The sequence below is a fragment of the Acanthopagrus latus genome, chromosome 19, assembly GCF_904848185.1.
Source record: "Acanthopagrus latus isolate v.2019 chromosome 19, fAcaLat1.1, whole genome shotgun sequence".
Taxonomy (NCBI): Eukaryota; Metazoa; Chordata; class Actinopteri; order Spariformes; family Sparidae; genus Acanthopagrus; species Acanthopagrus latus.
In genome coordinates, this window is record NC_051057.1 from 22,018,012 (window position 1) to 22,044,210 (window position 26,199).

The 26,199-nt window shown below is 46.6% G+C and overlaps 1 protein-coding gene across 2 annotated transcripts in view; it reads left to right on the plus strand.

Moving 5' to 3' along the window:
• Positions 1 to 5,490: 5,490 nt before the first annotated feature.
• Positions 5,491 to 26,199, plus strand: part of LOC119008768 (cadherin-6-like) — a 68,555-nt gene continuing 47,846 nt past the window's right edge. Inside the window, exon 1 of one of the 2 annotated variants that reach the window (XM_037079419.1) lies at positions 5,491 to 5,655. The gene's annotated coding sequence lies outside the window, so the exon portion shown is untranslated. Of the gene's footprint in view, positions 5,656 to 26,045; positions 26,188 to 26,199 lie in introns of those variants that run through there. The other variant, XM_037079417.1, reaches the window with a different exon arrangement.

The following is a 26,199-nucleotide window of genomic DNA, read 5'->3' on the forward strand; positions in this document are numbered from 1 at the left end:
TTCAAGCTCATTGGCTCAGAAGGAAAAGACGCTCAGAATAACCCACATCTGTATCAGCACTGTGTGTGAATCCACAAATGAAAATAGTCCCTAAAAGACAAAAGTATTAGCGCCTGCCCTGTAGCGGTTTAGCATCATCACAGGCTACGTATGATATTTTACCATTCGTGACCTGATTTTCATGTCGGCAGGTCGAGGGGATGTTTCGAGTTCGAAAGCGAGGAGGCTTTACAAGCCAGTGACCGCTGTTCAAGTCTGTGTTTCAGCATGATACCACTGGATGTTTTTAAAAAAAAGGAGTGACCCTGGGACAATCTCCAGCTGTGTTTGTAGCAACCAAACTAGATATTTTTAAGCTGCGACATGATGCTTTTCCAATCTTAAACCCAAACAACCATGTCCGCATCATGATCTGTAACAAGCTTGAACAAGACGGAGATAACAACCAACGCTGGAGGAGTTGGCGGACTGTGCCTTTTAACCAGTCCCTGTGCCCTCCTCCCTTCTCTGCATTTTTTATTGTCATTTTCACACCGACTCTGGCTGAAAGGTGAAGCGGATTAATGAAATATGGATGCCTATAAACACAGAGAGTTGAGAGCTTGGATTTGTCCAGATCGGATCCTTTTCCTCTGACAAATCCTGAAGTATCTCAGCTGTCGGGCATAATAGGAGTACAAATTTGTGCCGAGGTTTGCCCTCTGCGTCCCTCCCTGTCTCGCTGCGTGCCCCATAAATGTCATTTTTTTCCCGTAGAGCAACACATGGTGCATGAAGGGGAATATCCAGGGTTTCTATTCTAATGTGAGGAAGTCCTTTAAAAGACCACTTTAACAGGGGGAAATAAATAATTACTTTTTTAATCTGTCACTGATAATTTGCTCAGGACACAACGAGCGCTCATTACAGCCGGGTTTTATACGTCGTAGATATGTCGTATTAGGACAAAATTGGTCTTCGTGGACCGCTTTGTCTGTTGTGATATGTTTACAGAGGCAGCCTGTTAAATAAACTGCACAAAATACCGAGGCAATGTAAGCTCATTCAGTAGCAATGATGCAGTCAAGGGCAGCGGTTATTCATCTCGGGCTGATCTCCTGATAGAACATGATGCCAAATGCAGACGTCCCCTTGGCTCGCTGCATTTTGCGCTATAGGCAAAGAGTTTGATGTTTGGTTGAGAGGACAGGGCAGCGAGCAAAGTGGATGCTTGGAGCGCTTCCAGGGATTAAACTCATGAATCTAGCAGCAGCCAGTGGTCATCATGACACAAACACTGCATGGGTGGTAACGCATGCACAGCGTGGGGTCTTTTGGCTCCAAAAAAAAAAAAAAGAGAGGAAAATAAAATTGAAGCCATAAAACCATAAACGCCTGCAGACATTCCTTCCATCTTCATATTGCACATTTTAGGCATCTCTACATTTTTATTAGATGTGACATATGTTTTGTGACTCATGGCTCGCTGTTTTGATAACTAACGAGTGTATTCCAACATTGGAGATCTTGTTTTTTTGTTGTTTGCTTCCTGGCACATTATTATAGCCAAACCTACGCAAGTCTTTGTGTATAAAAATAAAAACGTGTTACAATATTTATAAAGTAGTCTGTGAGGCAGAGAGCAGCTAACTTTTAATTTTATATTACCTCTGTTATCTTAAAAAAATCACAGCTTAATTACAGCGTTATCTCAGGAAATCAAGACTTTGTTTACTCGTGATTATAATTTCATTATCTCAACACCACGAGATAACACACTGAACCGCCTTCGTGACATCACACTTTAATTATGTGACTAATTGTGGTCGCAGTGCTGTACCTTTCAGTACAATCACATCTTGTGTTTGGACGCTGAATGACAGCTGATGTTGCCGCTCGACACTGTTAGCTCCAGGCGGATGTAAAAGGTCAACACCAGCTCCGAGGTTGTGAAACACACATGTGTCATTAATCGTTTACAATGACAGAATTAAATGAGCATGAACATAACATACATCGATATATTTATGTTCATATTTCATGTGATCCACCAAAGCATGTTGTAATTATCTTAAATGCATTCTATTTTCAACCTTAAATCATTTGCAACATCTTTTTTTTTAATAAGCCTTGCATTGTTCACAGTGGCTCGATATCATCTTTGCATTGCTGTTAGCTTCACTGCTACGTCTGGCAAACAAGTGGTGTCACGTCACCTTCATGGAGTGTGTTACCTGCAGAAGATGACCAACAAGATGTATTTTAGCCACTTAAAAACACATATCCATTAGAGTGCACGCTGTATTTTCAACATTTGTGGAAGGAAAGGAGTAAAGCCGCTGTCTGATGGCAACGTAAAGCTGCCTCCCTTCCTTTCGTGGCGTGTGTTACCTGCAGAAGGGAGTAAAGCCGCTGTCTGGTGGCAAAATAAAGCTGCTTCCCTTCCTTCATGGAGTGTGTTACCTGCAGAAGATGACCAACAAGATGTATTTTAGCCACTTAAAAACACATATCAATTAGAGTGCACGCTGTATTTTCAACATTTGTGGAAGGAAAGGAGTAAAGCCGCTGTCTGATGGCAATGCAAAGCTGCTCTCCTGTCAGTGCTAAGTGCTGCTTTCCCTCCACACAGGGTCATCTTCTGCAGGTAACACACTGATGACAGATAATTACCTCACATCAAAAGAACCAGAACTACCTCTTTAAACTGAGCGGCGATCTTTAGAGCCATGTATAAACGTGTCTGTAGCAGTTGTAGCATCGCTAGGCCTAGCATCTACTTTCCGAGGTGAAGGGTATGTCAGAGTGTTTCGCTTCATAATTTAGAAAATATCCATGTGGCTTAAGATGATTTGATTTGATTTCTATAATATGTAGTTGATGATTAGCACACAATTATATAAAGGTGTAGCATAGTGGTTTAGTCTACAGTTAGGTTAGCTTTTGCAAATGTTTGCATAAATTATTTTAAAAAGATAAAAACTCAAAATATTAAATAAACTATTCTTGGGCGGTTCCCGTGCAGTAACTTTGAGGCCCCCTAAGGATTACACACCTCCTGTTGAAGGTCAGAAAGGTTTTTTTGTGATAAATACCAACAAAAAAACCAAATGAATAAAATACAAGATCCACTTCATAGGTCAAAATTGTCTTCTCAAAGGAGGCAGGAGTAAATGCTCGCTAACCTCAGCTGTGCACAAAGCCAGTAAAGTTCGCCCTGGATATAATGAATGTGCGTTTGCTGCTCATCCATGTGCGTGGCTTCATTCCGAAATAGGACACAAGTTCATGACCCACGTGAGGTAACCTCATCAGTTTTGCTCAAGTTAGGATGACAAAACGATTTCCACCCCCGCTAACATCACGGAGTCATCAACACGGACGACACGCTGACTTCCTCCTTCCTCCACGTCTGCGGAGCTCAGCGACAGCACAGCCAGTACGAGAATATATTACATGTAAACGTACTCATACAAATAAAATATAACAGATTACAGTGTGTAATCTGGTCAAAGCGGGGCAGTGGATGAAGCATTTATAAGCTGCATTAGTTTGATTACTCTAAAGCCCCCGCAGTTTACAGGCCTGGTCAGTAATCAGATTTCCCTCTAACCTTCTCCAAACAGAGGCCGACATCATTAGCAGCTCGAGAAAAACATCAATGGAGCATGTAGAGCCGATTTCACTGGCAGCGTACAGGACGTCTCACTTGTAAATCACAACGCTGATTGGAACAAAGATCCTTAAAAGAAAGTTTAATCTGCAACAGGGACGTTGAAATACGACCTGCGTGCTTTTCCTCTGTAGGAACACTGCAGGGTTTTTTTATATATTTTTTTAAAAATCAGCTGACGGAGTGTAAATTTAATCCAAATGGTGGTTTAAGCGCGCAATAATTTAACTGCTTATGGTGATATTATTAGTAAAATGATTCTGCGACTTTTCACAAGCCAGTGGTCAGAATATTAAAAACACCTCTCAGCAACAAAAAAAGATATTCAGCTTGGCAGTCTCAGAGGGAGTCGAATCAACACCTACAGTCTTCAGGACGTGTCACAATACGTTTTTAGGATCTCACATCGTGTCTGACAGGGGGCAGCGATCACATTCCAGTCCGCATTTCAGCATTCCTATGTGTGAAACCACTGGATATTTTTCAAGGAGGCATCAGGGCAATTTCCAGCCGTATTTGTGGCAACAAAAATCTTATATTTGAAGCCAAAACATGATGTTTTCCTAACCATAACCTAGAGGATTGTAGTGCCTAAACCTAACCGAGAGCACAAGTACATCCAGGTAGTGGACTCAGGATGTTTGAGGGGCAGGGGCCGAAAAAACGAAAATGTGTTATTGTATTTTATCACATTACCACAGCAGTGTGCAAGAGGGCTTTTACAGAAACATGGTGGGAGGACTCACAGCATTAGCCTGCATTGCTTTTAAGCTAGGTGCACCTTACAAACTGGCAATTTGATCACTTGGTGCACACACTACTGTGCAAAATCTCAAAATCACAACAAGATTATTTGACTTGCTCTAGTCAAAATGTCTCATCACAGTTAAATACAATACAATTAGCTAGGAAGTAAAATTTCACAGATGTTTCCTGCTCATTTCGTGGCCACCAAAACCAGTTTTTTTTAAGAACATCTAGGGACAATTCGGTCCACTTTTGGGGAGCAACCAAAGTGGCTATTTGTCTCAGGACAGTCAGACCATCTCCATCTCCAAACAGGCATTTTTAGTTCAAACTCTGATCTTATCCTAAACCTAACCAAGCGCTTTTTGTAAAAAAAAAAAAAAAAAAAAAACAAACCAACTTAAAGTTGTGACATGAAGTAATGTGCCCGGTGACATTTAATCTGGGTTGTGTCGGCCGGCTGCAGCAGATGATTTATTCAGATCGCAGGCTCGATTGTGATTTATTCAACTGGAGTTTGTGACTCTCTGCAAAACGTGCCGCTGGTTGGTTCTTCCCGCTGCAGCACTTCATGGTCATACATGATCCGTGTGCGTCTGACCGGAGGCTTTTCTTTTCTACAGAAATATCCGTTTGTTGATCGAGTCAAACCCACACTCAACCTCTGACTCTGCAACTATTAATCAGGGATTATGCAAATTGCTCACAGAGAGAGAGAGAGAGAGAAACACGCACAAAAGCGTTATTATTATTATTAAACTGTGCGGTTCTGAAACGCAGCCCTGCGTGAGCGTTAATCCCTCCATCTCCATCTCCATCTTTTGTTTTTTATCGCTCCTGTTCTCCTTCTCTTTTCTCTTTCTCCCCCCTTTCTTCCTCTCTCTCTCTCTCTCTCTCTCTCTCTCTCTCTCTCTCTCTCTGTCTCTCTCTCTGTGTTTTTTTTTTTTTTTTTCCTCCTCGCCGTGTTCTGCTGGGGACTTGTGAATGGCAGCCAATGGGAGGGTTGCGTCCCCTCAGCCTCCTCTCAGCCTCCCTGACATCCAACACAGCGAGAAGTGATGCAGCGCGACTGAGACGCGCAGCTGAGGTGGAACAACGGGCAACACACACACACACACACACACACACACACCAAAAGAAAAAGGCTGCAGTGAACGGATACACCGTGCGCCTTGTTCTCCTTCTCTCGGGCTCCGGGACGCGTTTTTAAAAATCTCCACCTTCCTTCCTTCCTCGATTTTGAACTTCGTTATCAGGTGAGCGGGGCTTTTTATTGCTGTGCAACTTCTTCTTTGCGGGGGGATTGTCTCGAGTGTGGCTCGGGGTTTTTTCTCTCTCTTACTTCTCCTTTACGCAGCGTTGGAAGCAGATTCTGATTCTTGTCCGAGCCGGGTTATTCCGGGCTGCTCTCTCTCTCTCACTCTCTCTCTTTATCTCTCTCTCTCTCTCTATCGCGTTCTCTCTCTCCCTCCCCTCTCTCTCTTTCTCTCTCTCTCTCTCACACACACTCTTAACGATAATAATATAAATAACAGTGACCTATGCAGAGATAGTTGCTTATATAAGCGCTTCGTCTTCGTGTTTCAGTGAAAGCACTCGAGAGAGAAAAAAAATCCCATATCGACTAATTACTGGAGGGTTTGAATGTGAAATGAGTTTGAATGAAGTTATCTGCTTCAACTCGCACTTCGATCAACTTTTATTTTATTTTTTTGGTGTGTGTGTGTGTGTGTGTGTGTGTGCGTGTGTCCAAACGACTCCGTGCGTAATTGTCGTCCGTGTGTCGGTGGAAGGTCCCGCACGATGCGGCGCGTTTTGCCCTGCGTGCGCCAAAAAATAAAACCTTTGCCTCTTTCTTTTCTATCTTTTTCATGCTTTTTAAAAAAAAATCACACATGATACTTAAGTCCTCTGCAACGCTCGCTTGAATCCGTCAGTGGTGGTGGTGGTGGAGTGGGGTGTGGGTGGAGGTGGTGGGGGGCTTCGGGGGGATTTATTTCCTCCCTCTCCTCCTCCGATGGTCTTTGCTGCAGCCGGTGGCAAATCCACGGGATGCGAATCGATGCAGGTGGGACAGCGCGCTCTGATAAAGGCGGGATGACTGTCTGTCTATCTGAGGTTTGCCTGCAGTCTCACTGTGATGCCCTGATGCCTTTTTTTTGTACCGGCTGGAGAGATGAGAGGGCCTGGCTCTCCGGCTATTATTGTTATGGGGTGGAGAAGGTGGAGGCACCCTTGTAGTTGAGTCAAGTTTCCTATGTGTGTGTGTGTGTGTGTGTGTGTGTGTGTGTGTGTGTGTGTGTGTGTGTTGATATCAGTCATGTGGCAGTGGATGTTTTTCTTTGCATGCTGAATAATGCAGACAATGAACTTAACTTACTGTCTGACTTGCTAGCAGAGCGAGGAGGCGCACGCTGCTGCTGCTGCTGCTGCTGCTGCTGCTTTGTAAAGTTTTTTTTTTTTTTTTTTTGCCTCCCTGTTGCAGGCAGATTGCTCCATGTTAGTTATTGCGCTGGCTCAATGTAAGCCTGAGGTAATGTGCCTGAAGGCGGCCAAGAAGTTGTTTTGGGGGAGTTGTCAAAACCACCCCGGGAATATTCCGCAATAATCACTCCACTGCACACACACACACACACACACACACACACACACACATGCTTTTTAAATTACAAACAAGGACGGGCTCATCAGGGGAGACTGGGCAAAGATGCTTTACTTTCTGTAAAGAGTATGTTCACTTCTTCTTCTTCTTCTTCAACAACTTCCTGCTTGATTCTGGGAGGCGAGGAGCAGCTTGTTGAGCGGAGATTGTCTGAACCAGAACAGGTTTCTGTGGTCCAGGTTTTTCCCACACGCCTGGTTTTGAAGTTCAGAGATGAAAGGGACAGAGGAGAATCTGTGGCTGATCAAAGTCGTACAGGAAACACGGCAGGTACTGAATATTTAACGGCTCTGCAAATAGAGCTCCTGCCAGTGTGTGTGTGTGTGTGTGTGTGTGTGTGAGGCACGTACAGCTGGATGTATATCTGTATGTATGTCCGAGCCGTGCGAGGCGGCTTTTTGCATGAAGACATTCAAAGTGGCGGTGCAGAGCCGATGTGACAGGCGGGGGGTCGGACACATCAGAGCCACGCGCATGTTTTTTAAAGCACATCTCAGATCACAATAGACAGTCGCTCACATTTCATCTTCCTCTCCTCCCAAATATCTTCCCTCCGCGGGGTCGTGTGCAGCAGCTCGGGGGACACTCCACAAAAAGTCCCAAACGGCCGGGGCCCCGGCCTCCATCCTGTTCTGTCCCTGCGAGCGCTGACGTCACAGGAATGGCGGGTTTACCCGACGGCCAGACGATGATGACCGGTGACCCGAGTTGATTACATTATTTGTGCTCCAGATGGGCAGCATCATTTTTGATGTGTCCCGCTCACAATATTGAACGTTTTCCTAGTCCGCTCTTCAGCGAGGCATCTGGAGCTAATAAAATCATATCCCTGCGTTTGTTGCCGAGGGGGGAAACGTTCTCCGGCCTTCTCTCCGCCCTCGTGATCCTGCGCTCGGGTACTTGTGGACGTTTGTTGAGCCCGTGTGCACAGTGGCTTTAATATGTGTGTGTGCGCTTGGCATGTTTTGAAGTCGGCGGCACAGAAGCACCCTCGGGGGCCATCGCAGCTCACTAGATGCACCTTGATTGTTTGAGTGCATTAGTCACGGTCTGTATGATGCGATAATAAATCATGACGTGGTTTGTGCCGCGAGTGCTCCGGGATTCCTCCGAAGACGCTCTCCTCGTGCCAAATATTTATCTGGAGTTGCTACTTTCAGCGCCAGCCAACTGGGCTTTTCTCTCTCTCTTTCTCTCTCTCTCACTCTCTCTCTCTGTTTTCTTTTCTTTATCTTTTCTATCTTTCCCCCACAACAATGCCCCCTGCTGTCCAGCACAGACTCACCCTGAAGAAAGTGGCAGATCTGACTCTGTACTCCTCCTCCTCCTCCTCCTCCTCCTCCTCCTCCTCCTCCTCCGCTACCATGACATTGTCTTTGATTTCTTGAGGCTTCTTGTGACCATTAGAGCAAATTTCCTGCAGGCACAATGGCAACTTAATAACTGCTCCCTACTAATGAGACAGATTCCCTTCAGAGACGCCTATTTACGGAGCAGTCAGAACCGTAATTGCACAGAAACCAAAATAAAGGGAGACGTTCTTCTCGCCCGGCAACACACATTGGGAGAAGAAATGTGACGTCTACTCCATTTTTCTTTTTTCCTTTTTTTTTTTAAATCTCTTGGCGGTGGCCGGCATCACCTTCTTCCCCCCTCCTCACCCCCCCCGTGAAGGTCAACCCTGGGCTCAGATTGAATTTGCTGCGACTTTAAAAAAAAAAAAAAAGACGTTCGAATGAGCAGTTCTCGACAGGTTTAGGCGGAAAAAGGGATTTGAGAGCTGGACAGCGTCCAGGAGAGTAGAGCGTCACCAATCCTCCCCTCCCCACCACCCACCCACCCACCCACACCACCCCCACCACCACCACCACCACCGGGAAAAGGCCTGTTTTCTCTCCATGTGCTGGGAAGATAAATGCACATGGATCAGACAGTTTACACCTCACTTAACAATGGCTAATTATCTCTCGCCTGCTTTGTGCAGGAGAACACCAATTACACAGGAATATACACATAAATCTATTCTCAAAGTACTCGGATGGCGTTTTGTTGTGTTTGTGTGTGTGTGTGTGTGTGTGTGTGTGTGTGTGTGTGTGTGTGTGTGCGTGTGTGTACAGTGCTGGATGTGGCTGATAGTATGCAGTGCACGGCTTAAGAGCTGGTGATAAGAGAAAGAGTCCAGCTTTATACAGTACGGCGCACTAGGAACCAATGTGACTATGAAATCACTTAGATTCATGTCTTTGGGGTGGGAGACAGAGTAAATTGCTGCCAATGTTGAATAATGCAGTCTGCCAACAGCTTCTTCTTCTTCTTCTTCTTCTTCTTCTTCTTTTCCTTTCCTCCCTCTTCCCCCTCAAACTGTGGCTTGGCTCCACAGCTTTTCTAATTATGAAGTGGCTGAGAGATAGCTTCACAACTGCGATACTGTGGTGGTGGTGGTGGTGAGCGGGAGCTGGCCGAATAGCAATCTAACTGAATTACCAACAAAGCCTGACAGACTTGTGGACTTTAGCGAAACATATTTGCAAAAGTAACATCCTCCCCCCTGCCGCCCCTCCACCCCCACCAACCAACCACGACACCCACCTCTCCAGCCGGGAAGCGCATCCGCACCGGGATGGAGGGAGGAGGAGGAGGGGACACAACATTTTGAAGTCGCCGCACATGCAGGCAGGAACGCAAAGCAAACAAACCCAGTACAAAGAGGGAAGGTGTACAGTTCTCCACACGCTTCTCAGCACAATTTAACAAGATATATTAGTCACCCAGGAGGCAGCAGAAAGCCAGACGTCCACAGTGTACGGCAGACTGCAGTCTGACAGTGGGAGATAGTGATTTACAACAAAGCCCCGTAGACCATGGCACAATTTCAGAGTTGCCGAAATGACACTGGTAAAGCAGGGGCATGAAAGTATATCCACCAGCCACGGTGCATTTCTTACACCGTTTTTTGCCCCGGGAACGTTGTGGGGGAGGGTGGAGAAGTGATGGGGGATTGGGGGGGGGCAGATGACAAATCCAGGTATTGTAGCCACCACACAATGCGGAGCCCGAGCCCCGAAGTGGAATTCTGTCCAGGGTGTCGCCAAAAATAGGAGCACACAAAAACTTTGAAGGGGGAAGCCACCTCCAAGGACACTGAAGCTCCCCGTCTTTCTTAAAATTCGAGGTGAAATCGATTTCCTGACCCCGGCGAGTGTGCCGTTAGGGATGAGGATTGGATTTGGAATTAAATCTCTACGTCCAGTAATATGTGTGTGTGTGTGTGTGTGTGTGTGTGTGTGTTGAGGGGCGGGGAGGATAGAGAAACAATAATCATCTAATAGTGGAAATCACAGATCCAGATCACTATCAAAATCTAATCAGCTGTTCCCGGGCTCCGGGCTGATCTCTCCACCAAATTTCATGGAAATTTGTTCTTTTCCCAGACACCCTGCTGACACACAGATTAACTAACAGGGGTGACAGCACAACTTCCCTTGGCAGAGGTAAAAAATCTGCCCTCCCCCTGATTTACATTTTCATCTTTAGATTGGAATTAACTTCATGTAAAAATAGACCTCTTTTGTCGAAATCGCATCACCGCTCTCACGTTGTTTTCCTGCCTCGGTTTGACGTGGAGAGGATTTTAACTCTCTGTTTCACTGCCTGGGTTTTTACCACAATGGAGGGTAAAGGACAGGAAGTCCTCAGGGAGGTATCATGCCTTGAATCATCATCATCATCATCATCATCGGGTTGGAACTCCAGGGTAGCATCTATATTAACTTCCCTCCCATCTAGAACAGCTCAGATGAACAAATCCTTGTGATACGAGGTGCGTCGCACCAGATCGATTCACTTGATTTGAAGAACTTTGTTGGCGGATGTCCATTCTTGATTGCAGTTGTCGTCATGTTGAGGTCGTTTTACCACAGACACAAAAAAACCAATCCAAAATAGATCGACCAGCTCTGGATTTTTGGGACCCAGTACCAACATTGATCCACCAGCTGATCGTTTTACAACATGTATGCAGAAAATCTTCATGGACACACATTTGTTTTTTGCAATTATCCCTCAAATGTGGTGATCAAAACTTTGTGGAAGAGACCAAACATTCATCGAAGACAAGATTTTTACAGTTAAACAATAAACTTTACTGACCAAAATGAAAACAAGGAAACTTTAGTCAGAATTATATAATTACAACTGATCCTGAGCATCTTTTCTGCAATAAGAATGAATATATTGACACCTATCAGTTCAGCCAATATTACCAATACAGATATATCTGCGGTAGGTTAATATCAGCTGTCAATATTGCCCAAGCAATATATCGGACGGGCCTTAATCGTAAACAAAGCGTACTGATTTTTGGTCAGATTTGTGGGTCAAAACTTCAAGGTGAATGTTTGCAACTAGTAAAACTTTTTCAGTTTTTGAGTCTCATTCCAAGCTTGTCAAGTACTCGGGACCTTGGGACGGCGCTGACCCGACCTACAATCCCAAATCATTTGACGAGTTGGGATTGAGAGTCAAAAAAATCAACTTCCTCCCAACCAAGAGGTTTAGATTTCCTAAATCTGGTCATCTGCTCCCGCACGTTGTCCGACAGCAACATCCTGGAGGTGATGTGTTGTATGACGTGAGTGTTGCAGCCTGGAGGTTAGCTCGTGCAGGAGGAAGACTGTGAGTGAGTGCAGCAGACAGATCATGTCCGCAGGACCTGCCTTTCCCCCCTCTAGTTGGATTCCTGTCGGTGCAAAGCCCAGAGGCTTAACTCTGGCTGCAGTAAGTGGACTGAGGAACGCTAAACACTGTCTGGGGGAAGGCTGCTGAACATGACAGCCAGTTAATAAGTGTATGGAAGACGAGCGAGTGCATGAAGGAGTGGTGGAGGGGGGGAAGGGGGGCAACATTGTCCGTCTGACTTTTGAGACTTTTGTGAAAGCGAAAGGCTGAAGGCGAGGGTCGGATTGGTCGGGACGGAAAGCGGGGGGGATAATATTGACTGTCGGATGACGAGAGGGTAATAGGAGATCAGAGAGTCCAGCCACAGGACAAGGAGCATTAGCGCCTGACTGGAGCACAATGAAGACAGAGGAGGGGAGTGAAGGGAAAGGGTCGACTGGTGGATAAAAGAAGGAGAGACTTTGAAGGAGTGCTATGCTTGTACCGAGCAGAGAGAGAGGTATGGCGGGGCGAAGGCGATAATGATGCTTACTTTACTCCTGCAAGGCAGCCGCAGTGAGAGCTGTCAGCTTCAGGCGACGCTGGCTGGTGGGACGATGCTGGGATGCCACTCGGTATGTTAACCCCCCCAAGGAACCCAGTGACAGTACGTGATAGATTGCGGGTGTGCGAGCACGTGTGTGTGTTTGTTTGCGAGTGTGAGAGGCGACGAGGGGGGGCGCGGGTGTGTTTGCAGGCCCTCGTTGTTTTCTCGCATGTCTGTGCATAGCGAGGTGCGTCTTTGTGTGACTTTTAGCGTGTCAAGTTTTTTTTCTTGGCAGCGGTGAAAGCAGAGTGATGTGATTTTCCCCCCTCTAACAGCCTCCAGGAGTAATGATCCAGGTTATTGCAGATGACGTGTAACACCTCAAGCCAGCGGGCATTGGCGCTGCGTAAACCTGTCCTTATAGGTTAGGCTTCAGGGAGGCTGTTGTCTTGGCGGCGGCGCCCGTGCGTCTCCCAAACCTGTCACCTTCACACGGCGGCCCCTCCTTCTGTGGATAATGGTCTCCTGTCTACGTCGTGAATGATATCTGGACTCCATTGTGCGACCATTTCCTCCGCTGCGCTATTGTCCTGCAGAATGCCTTTGTGATTTCCCCCTTTTTTTTTTTCTTTTTTTTTTTTTTTGTCGAGGTACAATGTGCGAGCCGGATTCCGAGGTGCTGTAAATGAACAGGCAAACACATCAGCAAAGGTCCTATTTACTTTCAATCCCCAGAGTGAAAAAGAGAGGTTTCTGCCATTGTTCTGCGACTTCTCAAAACATTAGGATGGCTCATTGTGAGCGAGAGAAAATAGAAAAGACCTCCACGCAAAACTACCTGCTGAAAATCAAAGCGCCCGTACCGTTCTGGGACCGCACATTCCTCGGGGAAGGACACAATACGAGCTCTCTGCAGCGACATGGGACGAGCAGTAATAGCAGTGCGCTACTGTATCGGGCCCGAATAATACCCAGGGCGTCTCTCAGGCAGTCAGGGGAAACCTGTCCCCTTTGAGAAAAGGTCACTCTCTGAGAACCCCAACAGCTGCACACCGAGCTTTGACATGAATAACTGACAAACGGATGTGTTCGGGTCTCACAGGCCTCCAATTACTGTTTGACGTTGCTGTCCATCACAGCGAAACGGGGCAGGACCTGCCAGAGGACCTTCCAGTTTGCCGGAGCAGGCAGCCTCAGCAGTCCGGCTCTGAGCTGGAGGAGCTGCGAGCACTCTGCAATAATTGAGTTTGATCTAATGAAGGTAATGCCAAACTTGGGTTATTGTTTGCCCGAGGACAATGCGAGAGAGTTTGAGTTTTCGTTGTTGGGAAAAGACGCCGGGGGAATTTCTTTGAAATGGAAAAATTGCATTAAACATTCCATTTGTATTAATTATATTGCGCCTCTTATTAACATTGGCGCTCTGCACAGCAGCAGCAGCGGCAGCAGTGCTGCCGGTGGTATTGGGCTTAAAGCAGCACTCCAAGCAATAATATTAGAGGCAACCATCCATGCCTGAGGCACGCTTAAACTGCCTGTGATGTCACCGTATGAATGAATATAGCTTTATTCTGAAGCATTGTGTCTAGACCTTTGGTCCTGCGAGACATCAGTCACTCAAGTTAGTCACCACTAGATTCAATTAATCATAGCCTTAATTCAATCCGATGGTCGGGCCTCCCAGCTGTAAGCCTCTAAGTGGGTTTTAAGAGAGCTGCAGTCTGCTGGTGTACAGTCCTCTCCATGCAGGAGCTGGAGGGCTGCTGCCTGTCTAGCGGGGATTTAGTGACACTCCAGAGGTCAAGGGTCGGACTGGAGGTGGGAGGTGGAGTCGTTAGCGAACACAACGTGAACAACAAAGAAAAAAAAAAAGTGCATCTGTGCAGTGGACTACCCACCCATCAGCCCGCCCACATGAAACACAGGGAAGCATGTGGCTGACGTGTGTGTATGCATGCATGGACACCCATACACGAACACACACACACACACACACACACACACACACACACACACACACACACACACACACACAGACTACAATGTCAGAAGTCGACCTACAGTAGCAGGAGCAGGCGCTTGTGAGATGCAGTGTGGATCTCCTCCGTCTCATAAATAATGGACGTTGGTGAAGCATCTGTCAACTTTTCTGTCAACCCTGTTCCAGATGGGAGTCAGACAGGCCAGGCCGGAGCAGCGTGTTACATACACATAACAAACCTCCATCCAGTGTGTCTCACGCACCCTGCGCCCTGTTTACATCAGCACGCTGACACCCGTGCTCACCTACACGCCTCAACCTATCTGCTGATTTATTGGGTCCTGCACCCGGGCTTCCTCGACCGTTTCCTCTGCTCGCTGCAGACACACACTCACACACACACAGACGGACACAGATTTGATCATTGCAAGAAAGAGTGCAACCTCCCTTTGGTACACTAAATAAAAGTTAAAAAAAAAAATCTGTTCTCTGTCTAAGTACACAAACATTTCCCCGAAAACCTCTCAGAGTAAACGCATCAGTAGCACCTCCTCCTCCCTCCTCGCTCGGTGGTGGGGAGCCGGTAAACACACACCTCCGCTGCCTTTTTCGTGTTTGTTGACTTAAATATGGCACCGCTCACTTCACATTAAACACTCGCTGTGAGTTCCTCGCCGACACAGCCGCAGAGCCGCGCGCTCACTAACTCATACTTCCTTGACATCTGGCATCCGAGAGAGGGAGAAAACTCTGGGTGCGTCGTCCACGGGCACGAGGCCAGGGAGGGGACGATCGAGGGAGCGAGGGAGCGAGCGCCGGAACAAGTTTTTCGGCGGCAGCCGGGGCGGTAGGATGAGTGGGCCGGGCACTGCCGGGTGGCGGTTACTGTACGGTTGCTTTATGGACTAAAGCGCCGTCTTCCCGGCCTTGTCGTAATAGAGGATTCAGCTCATAAAGCAGCATCATGATTTGCAATAAGCAGAGTTAGGGGAGAGTAATGAAGGTGTAAATCAACTCAGCCATTCTTTTTTTTCTTCTTCTTCTTCTTTTAATCTGACATTGGCAGTCTCTCTCCCCCTCGCTCTCCTTTCTCTTCAGTCCGCCCCCCTCTGCTCCATCACCACCTCCTCCACCACCTCCGCTCCTTCACCCCCCCCCACCTTCTCTTTCTCTTCCTCCCTTTGCAGTAATGGAAAGCCTGGCACGCTGTAATAAAGCAGAGTGAGCAGCAGTATTAGTAAACAGTCTTTGCAATCATTCAGCCAAGTCCAACTCCTTTATTTCGTGTGTGTGTGTGTGTGTGTGTGTGTGTGTGTGTGTGTGTTCGTACGTTGTGAGGGGTTTGTGGGCGTGGGGGCTAATGAATGAGGATGGAATGAGGAGTATTTAATTCCAGTCTGGGAGAGGGGACTATTTGTTGGGCCTCCTCATAAGAACTCCTTTGTTTTTCATTTTTTCACAGAGGGTTCGAGACAAAAAGCCTCCCTCTTCTTTTTTTGTGTGTGGTTTTTTGTCAATGGCGGCATCGAGAATGTAGATGCAAATGTGCTGCACACACACACACACACACACACACACACACAAAAAAAAGAGTAGAAGGACCACACAGCCGCCACCGCTGAGCCCTCACTCGCTGCCCTTTTTCCCTCAAACAGAGACGTCATCAGAATTTTTTTGAAATGGAGCAGTAAGTCGGATTGGAAGCAGTCATCAAAAAAAAGAGAGAGAGAGAGAGGGGGGAGTTTAAAATGCCTGGCTGGGAATCATGTTAAAATTTCCATTCCTCGCTCCAAATCGATCGTATGGGTCCCTGCTCTCCAATATCCGTGGTCACCTTTGCTATAAAGTAGGGTATTACTTCTTTAATGCAGTGGGGTTTCGTTCTGTGACCAGTGAGCGGAGGAAGGAAAAGAAATGTATCTGGTGACCTCAAACACAAAGAAATGATGGCCGAGGATAATGAAAGAGAGCAGCCTGAATTTCCAATACATATATATTTATATATGTTTATACATATATATGTGTGTGTGTGTGTGTGTGTGTGTCGCTTTGCCAGTTCATGAGCAAGATTAGTTGCTTGAAGTCCGCCCATGACATTGGGTTGAATTATTTTCCCCCGTCTGCCTGTTTAACTCCAGGTAGCCTCCGCGGACGCGTTAATGCAGTATTGATTGTTTATCTGTAATAACACCATGCTGTTGCCGCGCCGGTAACAACAGGGGAGGGGAGGGGAGGCAGGAAGGGAGGGAGACGGGGGGGACAGGGGTTTTAGGGACGGAGAGGGGGAGGGTGGTGAGGTGCTGACAGATAACGCACTATACCCCTCTTTTGACTGGTGGCTGCCGATTGTGAATCTGGGGGTAAAACGAGGTGGCTGAACATATCCTATCTGGCGATAGTCCAGGTGTGAAATGGGAAATAGAAACTGGGGTGAAAACGTCAGTGCAATGTGGCCGCTGCTCGATAAGGCTGTCTCGTGTCTTGGAATAATTCAATCTCCTGGTAACTTTCCCCACCCCCCCCCCCCCAGTGCCAACGCCGGCGTCCACCCACTCTCTGCCCCCGGGCCCGGAGCCCATATGGCCGGCTACAGTGTCTCTCTGTGACCTATGGCCGGGGCCTGTTGTTCAGCCAACCCCCCCGAGGAGCTCGGTAATTACAAATAAGCTGGAAGTCGCACCAGCCACGAGGAAAAAGGTGAGTGTGATTAAAGATGTGTGTACAGCAAAGTTCAAGGGGTGCTCCGATGGCGTGCCAGCATATTGAATCGTGTGTCTTGGCAGCGCTCGGGAATCAAAATGCTAACTCGGATCAATCAGGCTTCTTTGTTCATTAGAGTTCGTCCGTCCCCAGGAGTGGCAATGAAAAAAAAAGAGAAACAAGCCACGGCGGCGCTCATTTCGGTGATGAGGCCGCCGTCCCTCAGGGATAACTAGCCGAGGTAAATAAACATGAGTCACAGTTAAGGTCAGAGGAGATCATGGCCGTCTGTTGTTCGTCTCTGAGGACGCTGCAGATCCCTTTTGACGTGATTGGATTGAGAAGAAGTGTGTCGGCGGTGCTGCAGGATGTATTCAACACACGGCAGAGAAATCCTCACATTTCATTTCTCTGCTAACGAAATGTGTATTTATACGAGGCGTTTCGATTCCGATGCCATCGCAAGCCGCGTGGCTTATTCTTGAGCGGTATTCATACAATTCATATTACTTTCATTTGTTTTGTTGTTGTTGTTTTTTCCTCGTGTATCCCAGGGCTGTGCTGATACCCCGGCAGAAGCCCTCTCCCTGTGACAAATGGCTTTCTTAACACTCGGATGCCTCGGTGGTTTTAGTTGGGCGCTGTTTCGTGAGAATTTTGCACCGATTTAAGAACAGTCAAGAAGCCAAAAGCGTCGGCGCACGTCTGTAGCTCCTCTGAAGCCTCGACTATTAATAATGTAAAAACAGGTGCTCCTAACTGTCGCCGTGTTGTTTTATGGTGGGCTTCCAGGAAAGGTCATTACTCTTAGTCGAGGGGGGAAGACACATTTTCTCAGGCGCAGCCTTTTTATTGGGGCCATATTTTAGGATGTGTGATGTCTTTGTTTTAGCTCCATGTATTATTTAGTGTTGTGTGACAATTGTGTTTGTTGCCCGGCCGGCTGCTGACCCGCTGTTACAGTCGATACGCTGCCCCGAATGGAAATGTGCTTCCACGTCGCTCTCTCGTGTAATTGTCACGACGGGGGGAGGCCGAGGCAAAACGTGGGAACACAACTCCTCCGCTGATTTTCAATTCACTGCGCCGAGTTTGACCTTTTTATGTGGCCCTGAATCAATGCATCTGCTTCCAGAGACCTGCTATTCATTTAAAAAAAGGCAAAGGCTGCGGCGTCGATCTTACATCCTAGTCGGCGGGGTGATATTATTAAGAGGTAAACAACGATATTGATATAAAGATAACAGCTTTTAATTAGCGGATTAAATGTGAGTGTTACTCCTGCGTTGATGCGGCGCTGGCCTTTTGCTCCAGACTGCGCCGGAGCTAAACGCACAGAGAAAAACAGACTGCTGCGCTTCGCTGCACACACTTGGGAGGCTGATTTGCATGGAGACGGAGGCTCCCATAACCACCAGTGTATCACCACAAAGGCCACACTGGGGGGGAAAGCAGGAAGCCGGCGGACTCCCCCCCTCCCCCTCCACCTCCCCTCCATTGAGCCTCCTCCGTCCTCCCATCCCTCCCCCCTCCTCCGCCATTGTCAGTCCCTCAGAGGAGAGCTGTGTTAGACCACACGGCCCGCTGGTGACAAAACATGTGCACCGGTGAACAACACAGGGAAGCAAACAACCGAAGGATGTCTCATCTGCTTACATGTCACCGGCTGAATGCCATTAAGCTATTATTCCCAACCCTTTTTTTTTTCCTGCTCTTTATGCGTGAGGACGTCTCGTGCCCGTCTGTTCCCCGCCCGCCGTCGACGCGAGGATGACCACATCTGTTTGCCACCAGGGCACCGGGCGTTATTAATCTCCACGAGAGGACATTTAGCGAAATCAAACCTCCATTTATTAGCCTCTAGCGCGGGATTGGAGAACTGGCGAGGGGAGATAATGACTTTAAGCTCCCCCATTTAGTCAATTAATTTCTGAGAAGTGGTATCAGAAAAGTGCTCGCTTAAAAAAAATAAATAATAATAATAAAAAAAAAAGAAGTGCAAGTCTCTGTTGTTTATGATGACACAGTTCAAAACCATATTTCTGGGCTGAAAGAGTCATTATTCGGCGACTGGAGCTGGAACAAAACCCTGCTGCCCTAATACACTGAGAGAATCTGGAGTGACTTCAGAGAGGAGAGGGACTCTTTAAAATAATACGCTGGGAGGGTCCTCGGCTAGCCGTCGCATGGCCCGACGGTAAACACAGCACATAAACAAGTGCTGCAAGTTCACAGAAGTTGTTTTCTTTTTTTTTCTTTTTTTTTGGTCAAAGTGACAACGGGGAGCGAAAAAACCAGAAAGAGTGTGAGGAGTGAGCTGAAAGACAAGAGCCGAAGAGCGGCGGAGAGAGCTGGCAACCCGCAATTTAGTCCAGACTGTTGCAGACATGAAATCAAGAGCACTAGAGGAAGGGTTACTTCAGGAAGCCCTCTGTGGGTTTCTAAACTGGGCCACTCCGACGACGACGGTTGTGAGAGCTTTTCGGACTGAGTGATGCGGGCTCGGCTGAATGATGGCGCGGTGGAAATAACCAGAAAACAGGGAAAATGGGGGGGGGCTCTCATTGACTTGGCCCAGATTGTATGATTTATATGGGTTATTTGGTATGCATTTGGGCAGCGAGGCAAGGTAATGTGTTTGCAGTGAGCTCTGGAGCGGCTCGCTGGGATGAATGCTGTGGGGGACAACCCCGCCCCCCCCCAGCATCAGATTGGAGGTGGGGGGGGGGATAGTATGAGCTAATTTGTTTGGATTACTGTCATTCAGTCAAAGGCAGAGTCTCACATGGCTGTCATGTACGATCAGGACGCTGATCAAACACATCAGTCGACATAAAGGTCTCGTACCAAAAGCCTTCTTTATGTCTCCGCTTGCAGTCGTTTGCAGATCCAATAACTTCCTCCGAGGCGAGACGGCACTAATGCCCCCATGACACGTCTTCTCTTGAAACTAGTATCAAGAAAATGGCCCCAAAAGACATTTTTATATACGTGATTTTTAATTCAGAGTTCTGTTGATTCTAATATGTCGAGAAAATAAAAGATTCTTGTCCTTGAAATGTCAGCAAATTAGCATGTTTAACTGGATAATGCCTCGTTTGTGCTCCATTCATTGGCATTTAATTAAACTATAAACACACAGAGTTTTCTTCCTAGCTATATTCTGAAGGTTCCTACAGAGGACTTTGTTCATTTATCACTTATAACCCCTGTTTATATTTCATTTATTCCTAAGAAAAACATGGCGAAAATGATTTCTTTCTTTGCTGTTGACGGTGTTTTCTGATTCGTGGGCTGATAAAAACGAGATTTTTTTCAAATTTCCCTCTGTAAAACCTTTAGACTTTGACAGCTAACATGCTGAGAATTTACAGTTTTATATCTGTTGACAGATATAAAATAAAATATCTGTTGACAGCGTGATAAAAAGATGTGAAATGAGGAGCCTGCCCTTATCCAATGTCCAGATTCCTGCTTTTTTAACTATATAATTACCCTGTTTGCATCTTTAAACACACAATTGCAGAAAACAACTGTCTCAATCTGAGTTAAGAACTTGGGAAGTTTCATCTTGATATCTGTGCGTTAACATTTTTACCCTAGTCACTGTTTCTGTCACAGTACATATCTTTAAAGGCTCATTTTTTCTCAGACTCTGAGCCACAAATCTTTACGTCAGTAGCAGCAATAAGCAGCAAACTTCCTGGTTTTATTCCCGTCTATAATCTGAAGGCTTTTCACAGAAGGGTGTGTTCATACATCATCACAGCCTGATTTATAGGGCACTTTATTCCTAAAAATATGGTGGAAATTCACCTTTTTATGGCTTTTGACAGTATTTCTGAATGATGGAGTGATGCAGAGTGATATCCACAATTCCCCATGTAACAAAAGTTCATTTCTGGGGTTAATTTGTGCAGTTTTTAAACTAGATGATGCCTTATTTGCATAAAATATCAGCGAATATGTATCGTCTGAATGTAATTTAAGGTTTAATGGCGATACCTATTAGTCAAAATGTTTTCCCCCAGTTCACCTGTAGTGTCTTGTTAAGAGTAGAAGTGTAGAAGCAGATCTTGGACCGAAGCTTAATGTGCTGTTTAGAAGCAGAGAGGAGGACTTAAGAGAATCTTGGTGCTGTTCCAGCGTCGTAGGTTGAATCCTAATTTTCGTCTGGAGCGCTGACATTCAGTCAAGAATTTCCTTTCAGCTTTGCATTCCAATTTGACTGGGGGGGATTTTCAGCTGTTTATTCAGCAGCATTTTTTTTTTTTTTTTTTTTTATGATGTTGATTTTTTTTTTTTCTTGCCCTCCTCAATCCGTAGACATTGTGATCAATTTCCTCGCCTTAATCTGTGAGGCGTGCGGCGTCTGTATGTCAGATTGGAGTGGGGGGTGAAGTTATTTTCAAGACAATGCGACGGTGTGTCTAGACGCTGTTTCTCAGCTATACAAAAGATCAATATATATTGACAGGGCTCTGAGGGATTTTTGTTGTCTTTCTGTTTGGTCACATCTGTGTCCACTTTGCTGCAAGGACACGAGACACACTGGTTTGTTTTCTGTTCCAATCGGGAGAGCAAAAGTTCATCCAGCCACCTAGTTTTTTGTTTTTTTTTTCGTTTTGTTTTTGGATTATTTGCCAGTGGGAGCTCGGTTGTGAGCCACTAACCCACATGGGTGATAAGATAAATGGACCCGGATTTGGGTCGAACACACCGGATTCCCGATTCACGCTGTAGATTTCTCCGGCGAAAAAATAAAAGATGACGCCCCTCGACGAGGAGGAGGAAGAGAAGGAGGCCGAAAGTAGAGGCACCGATGGTGGAACAACCTGCAGCTGACACCTCCGCACATTAGCAGCCTTTAAGGGCCTCCTCTGTGGATTGTAACACCGCCGTGTTACCTGTGGCACTGGTGCCCAACCTGCCTCCTCTACCCCCATCGCCTCACCCTCCCTCCCTCGCCTCCTCTCACTCGTCGCCCTGGCTGACATTCTCCTCTCTCACTTTTAATTGCACCCCCGGGGCTCTTTCCTGGGTTGCTGTGGAAGTCTCCGGCTCAACGGGCGCGATAGGGTGCTTTGCCGTGTCGCTCATATCCCTCGTTAGGGGTGGTGGGGGGGAGGAAAAAACAGTAAGAAGAGGTGGGGAGAGGTAGAAGAAGGTACGACGACGACGAAGAAGAAGAGGAGGCGTAGGCCCCCGTTCCAAATTAGGTTAAAATGCCATCCAGGCCACGTTGTGTGTATCAGCACATGTGCAGCTGAAAGGCCATTAGCCGGGGCCAGATCCAATATGTATTGACAAATGCATTTGTGCGACTCGCCCGTGTCCCCGTCTCTATCCTCGTGGCCCGCGTGTTCGATAAAACCAATAGATACATTTAATAGCTAATTGTTCCGATTCAAAATGTTATCCCAGGCAATTCTGTGTTGAAATTTGGAAAAAAAAAAAATTGGCAGCAGACGCATTAATCTTGCTTTAACCGCACAACACAATGCACAACGAGTGGTTGTTGCTCCGCGGGACCGACTCCACACAAATCTGTGACAGGCAATTTAAAGCAATTTACTTTTTTTCATTTTTTCATCAAGCATTTTTTTTTTTTTAATGCAATTAAATGGCACATGATACGAAGCGAAAGACGGTGGCGGGCGCGAGACAGCGAGACAAAGTGAACGAGAGTGAGAAGGAGAGAAAATAAAGGCAGCCTTGTGCTTGCTGTAAACACTGCCTCTTAACTGGGAGAATATAATTATGGTGTCATGTTCTATTACACACCTTCATTATGACGACGGTGCTCCCAGAGAAAGCGAACAGGGAAAGACGAGACCTGTGGCTTCCTTGCTTTTTTTTTTTTTTTTTCCCAGCGACTGGTGTTCAAGGAGGACGGCTGCGAACGAGAACATGCTCATTGTTTTCCCGGTCATGGTTACACAGTTACACAAAAAAGGTTTAAAACAACAGTTCATCGATTTTTGTCGGTAGCGTTGCAAGTTGCTTTCTGAGATCTGGGAACGGCTGTCACATCGGAAAACTGGAGTCAGAGAGCCGAGAGAGAGAAGTTGGCTCGGCCGCTAGAAACTTGGTGGAAAAGAGATGGTAGATTCAAGAAACGCTTGGTTGACGGTGACCGGACGAACCATCAGCCAATCAGATCAACAGTCGGAGAGCGCTACCACCAGAACAGCTAGCTGGTAAACAAAACTCTGACCGAAATCAGGCGACAGAAGAGCAAGAACATATTAACCATCGAGAAAACCCTTCAGTAATCAATATAACTGATGCTATAGCAGCTACGCTAACCTCTTAAGGGGCAGACGGGTTGTGGCTAGGGTTAGGGTCAATCTACCGTCCATCGTCAAGTGTCGTTCAAGACAACAAAATGTTTTAATTCCCACAACAACAAAGGCTCTGCTGCCACAGTTCGGCTAAATTTCCAGGAAAACCTTCTGGTGTAGGTTGAACTCAAGAAACTTATATTACGTCGCGTATGTGATGCAACTTGATCGTTTTAGTAAGTTAAAAGAAGTACTCGTCGACTCCTTGTTTCACACCAGACACCAACAGCGACCATCCATCCTCCCACTTTCTCTTCACATCCTCTTTTGCAGCTGTAATAACCACTGCAGCCACCGGTGGTCGCTACAACACAACACAACACACGTAAATCCAGGTTGCTTTCACGGTCGAACTTGTGATATTTCTGATGTGGAAAGGCTCCTTCGGCCACGAGGTTGTCAGCTGAAGTCTTGCAAGATGGATATGTGAGCGCACATGACTGCGTGATCTCGGGAATCGAGCTACCTCACAAGAAGCAGAAGGTTTATTGGAGTGAGTGCGCTGAAATGTAAGGTGTGTGCCAGAGACTGCAGCAGACTTAAAGCAGGCTGTAAACTGTGCTGGAACCGCTTTTTCTCTTCCAGTTCAGTGCAGTTAAAACTGACTGGCTGCTCTTCTCTTCTTGACCCTATCAGACTTCCCTCTCAGCGGCGTTGCCACATTATCATCATTAGTAATCTGAGTAATTAACTGGGTGCCAATAGAAGCAAAAGGCCAGAACCAAGAATTAAGATCCAAGTTGCGAGAAAATCAGAAACCGCCCTCGAGTCTTCCTTTCCGTCGTGCTTCACTCTCGCACGGCACGAATGTAAAGAGGCAGGCATTTTGTCCTCGCCACTGGGCGACATGCGGCACCATAGCATTCTTAACCCGCTGTGACATTTTTTGACATGGCAAAATAAAGCTTTAGCTGACTTACTCCTGGTCGTGGTCCCTTGTCAAGAGAATTATCAGGGCAGGGAGCTGTACAATATGGCTTCCAGGGTATGACAAATGTGGTCAAGGGGGCGAGTGCTCCTCGGGGACGTCGGAGCCCTCCACACAGTGGAAGCATTAGCTTTCCACGGTGACATTATGAAGAAATCTATTGAAAAGGCCGACTTCCCAGTGCTGGGGGACTGGAGGTAGAAGGCTTCATGAGTCCACCCCAGAGACCGACTGGTATTTCCAACTACGCCGAAGCCTACAGCAAATCAATAGCTCAAAGTCCCACATGCTCCTCACCGGCATCAATTAAGTAAATTCATAAAGTCGAGTGCGCTGGGAGTTAGGGAGAGGGAAATAAAAAAAAATAAAAAAAAGGGGGGGGGGATGCTGGATAGAGGAGAGAAGGAGAGAGGAAGCAGCACAAGAAAACCAATCCAGTCATCTTGCAAAATCTGGATAGGAAGCGAGTAGAGAGTGGCAGTCTGAGAGGCCGTTTCTCCACGGGCGTTATTAAGAAGGCTGACAGTCCATCTCACTTTCACCTGCCTCCATCAGCACACGCACTGTTGACCCGGGAGTCTTTTTCTCGTGCTGAGCCAGGCAGAGGACACATGCAAAGTGACTGGCTTTCAGCGAAAAAGCCCAGCGATAATGCATATCAGCTCCGGCCTATGCAAGCAAAGCAGGCGAGGGAGGGAGGGAGGGAGGATGGAGGGAGGGTGGATGCCAGTTAGAGGGTGAGGGTGGGGGTTGGTGCTATAAACTGCAACGCATGAGGGAAAAGAGAAAGAAGGGGACCTAACCCCCTCAGCTTCGACGGCTCTCAATTTGCCTCATAAGGGGAAAGCAGGGCATGCCTTGGCTGCCTTTGGAAGACAGGTAGCGTAATGGATGGGCCAGTCTCCCAGCCTGACTGCTGACGCTGCTCTGACAGGACGTTTCTACCTCTCCTTCACCTCCCCTCTCTCTCCCTCTCTCTCTCTCTCCCCCGTTTGCCCCCTAGTCTTGTCACGGTAACTAAATCAGAGATCAAAAAAACTTTTTTTTAAGTAGGGGTGTGTTCTGGAGATGCTGCTTCTCCCCCTCACGTCACATCCGGACGGTTTGATGGCATCTGGTTTGGAGGCAGCGACCTGAACAGTTGTCGGTCGTGATCAATATTTTATTGGCTTTGATCATATAGGAGCATGGCATGTAAGCTCCAAAGTTAATCAATATAGAATCAGGAATGCCCTTGCGTCGATCGGGGCACAGTTGACGTAAAGAAAACAAAAAATCTATCCGATGTTTCTCTCCCTTTGGATTCCTGCTGTCACCAAAGTAGATGTAAATACATCAGCTAATTGGTTAAGTGTGTCAGGAGGAATGCAGTTGTTCTGATAATCAAATAGGCTATTTTACAGCTTTCTCTACAGCAACAATTAACAGGTTTTCTCTGTTGTATAATTATAAAGTGAATGAAGTTGGGTTCTGGAACATTGGTAGGAGGAAAAACAAGCCAAAAAACCCTGCAAAGTCGGCTAATATACACAAAATACAAGCCAGCGTGAACAAGCTGACAGGCTACTGAATAAACCATAGTATTTTCTTTATAATTTAATGTTTATTATGTTGCTTTTGGTCAGAAAATCATAATTTGCAGTCCACAAACTGATGTAGGCCAGCACAAAATACAAAAAGTTTGTGCTAGCTAGCTAGTGAACAAGCTAGCATGCTACTAGAAAACTAAACTGTCAAAGTGAGTCTCTGTTGGTTTAATGATTATAAACTGAATATTTTTTAGTTCTGGACAAAAAAAAAAAATCATTGCAAAAGTTGCTTCCTTTTAAATGTAAAAAATCAGGTCAGTTTGCTAGCTAGCAAGCCAACAAGTGAGCATCTACAGTTTTGTTCACTGCTATTTAGCTACAACAGTTAGCCTTCTTGCCAGTTGGCTAACACTGTTTGGCAGTTAGACCGCTTTTCACCAGGTATGTGGAGGT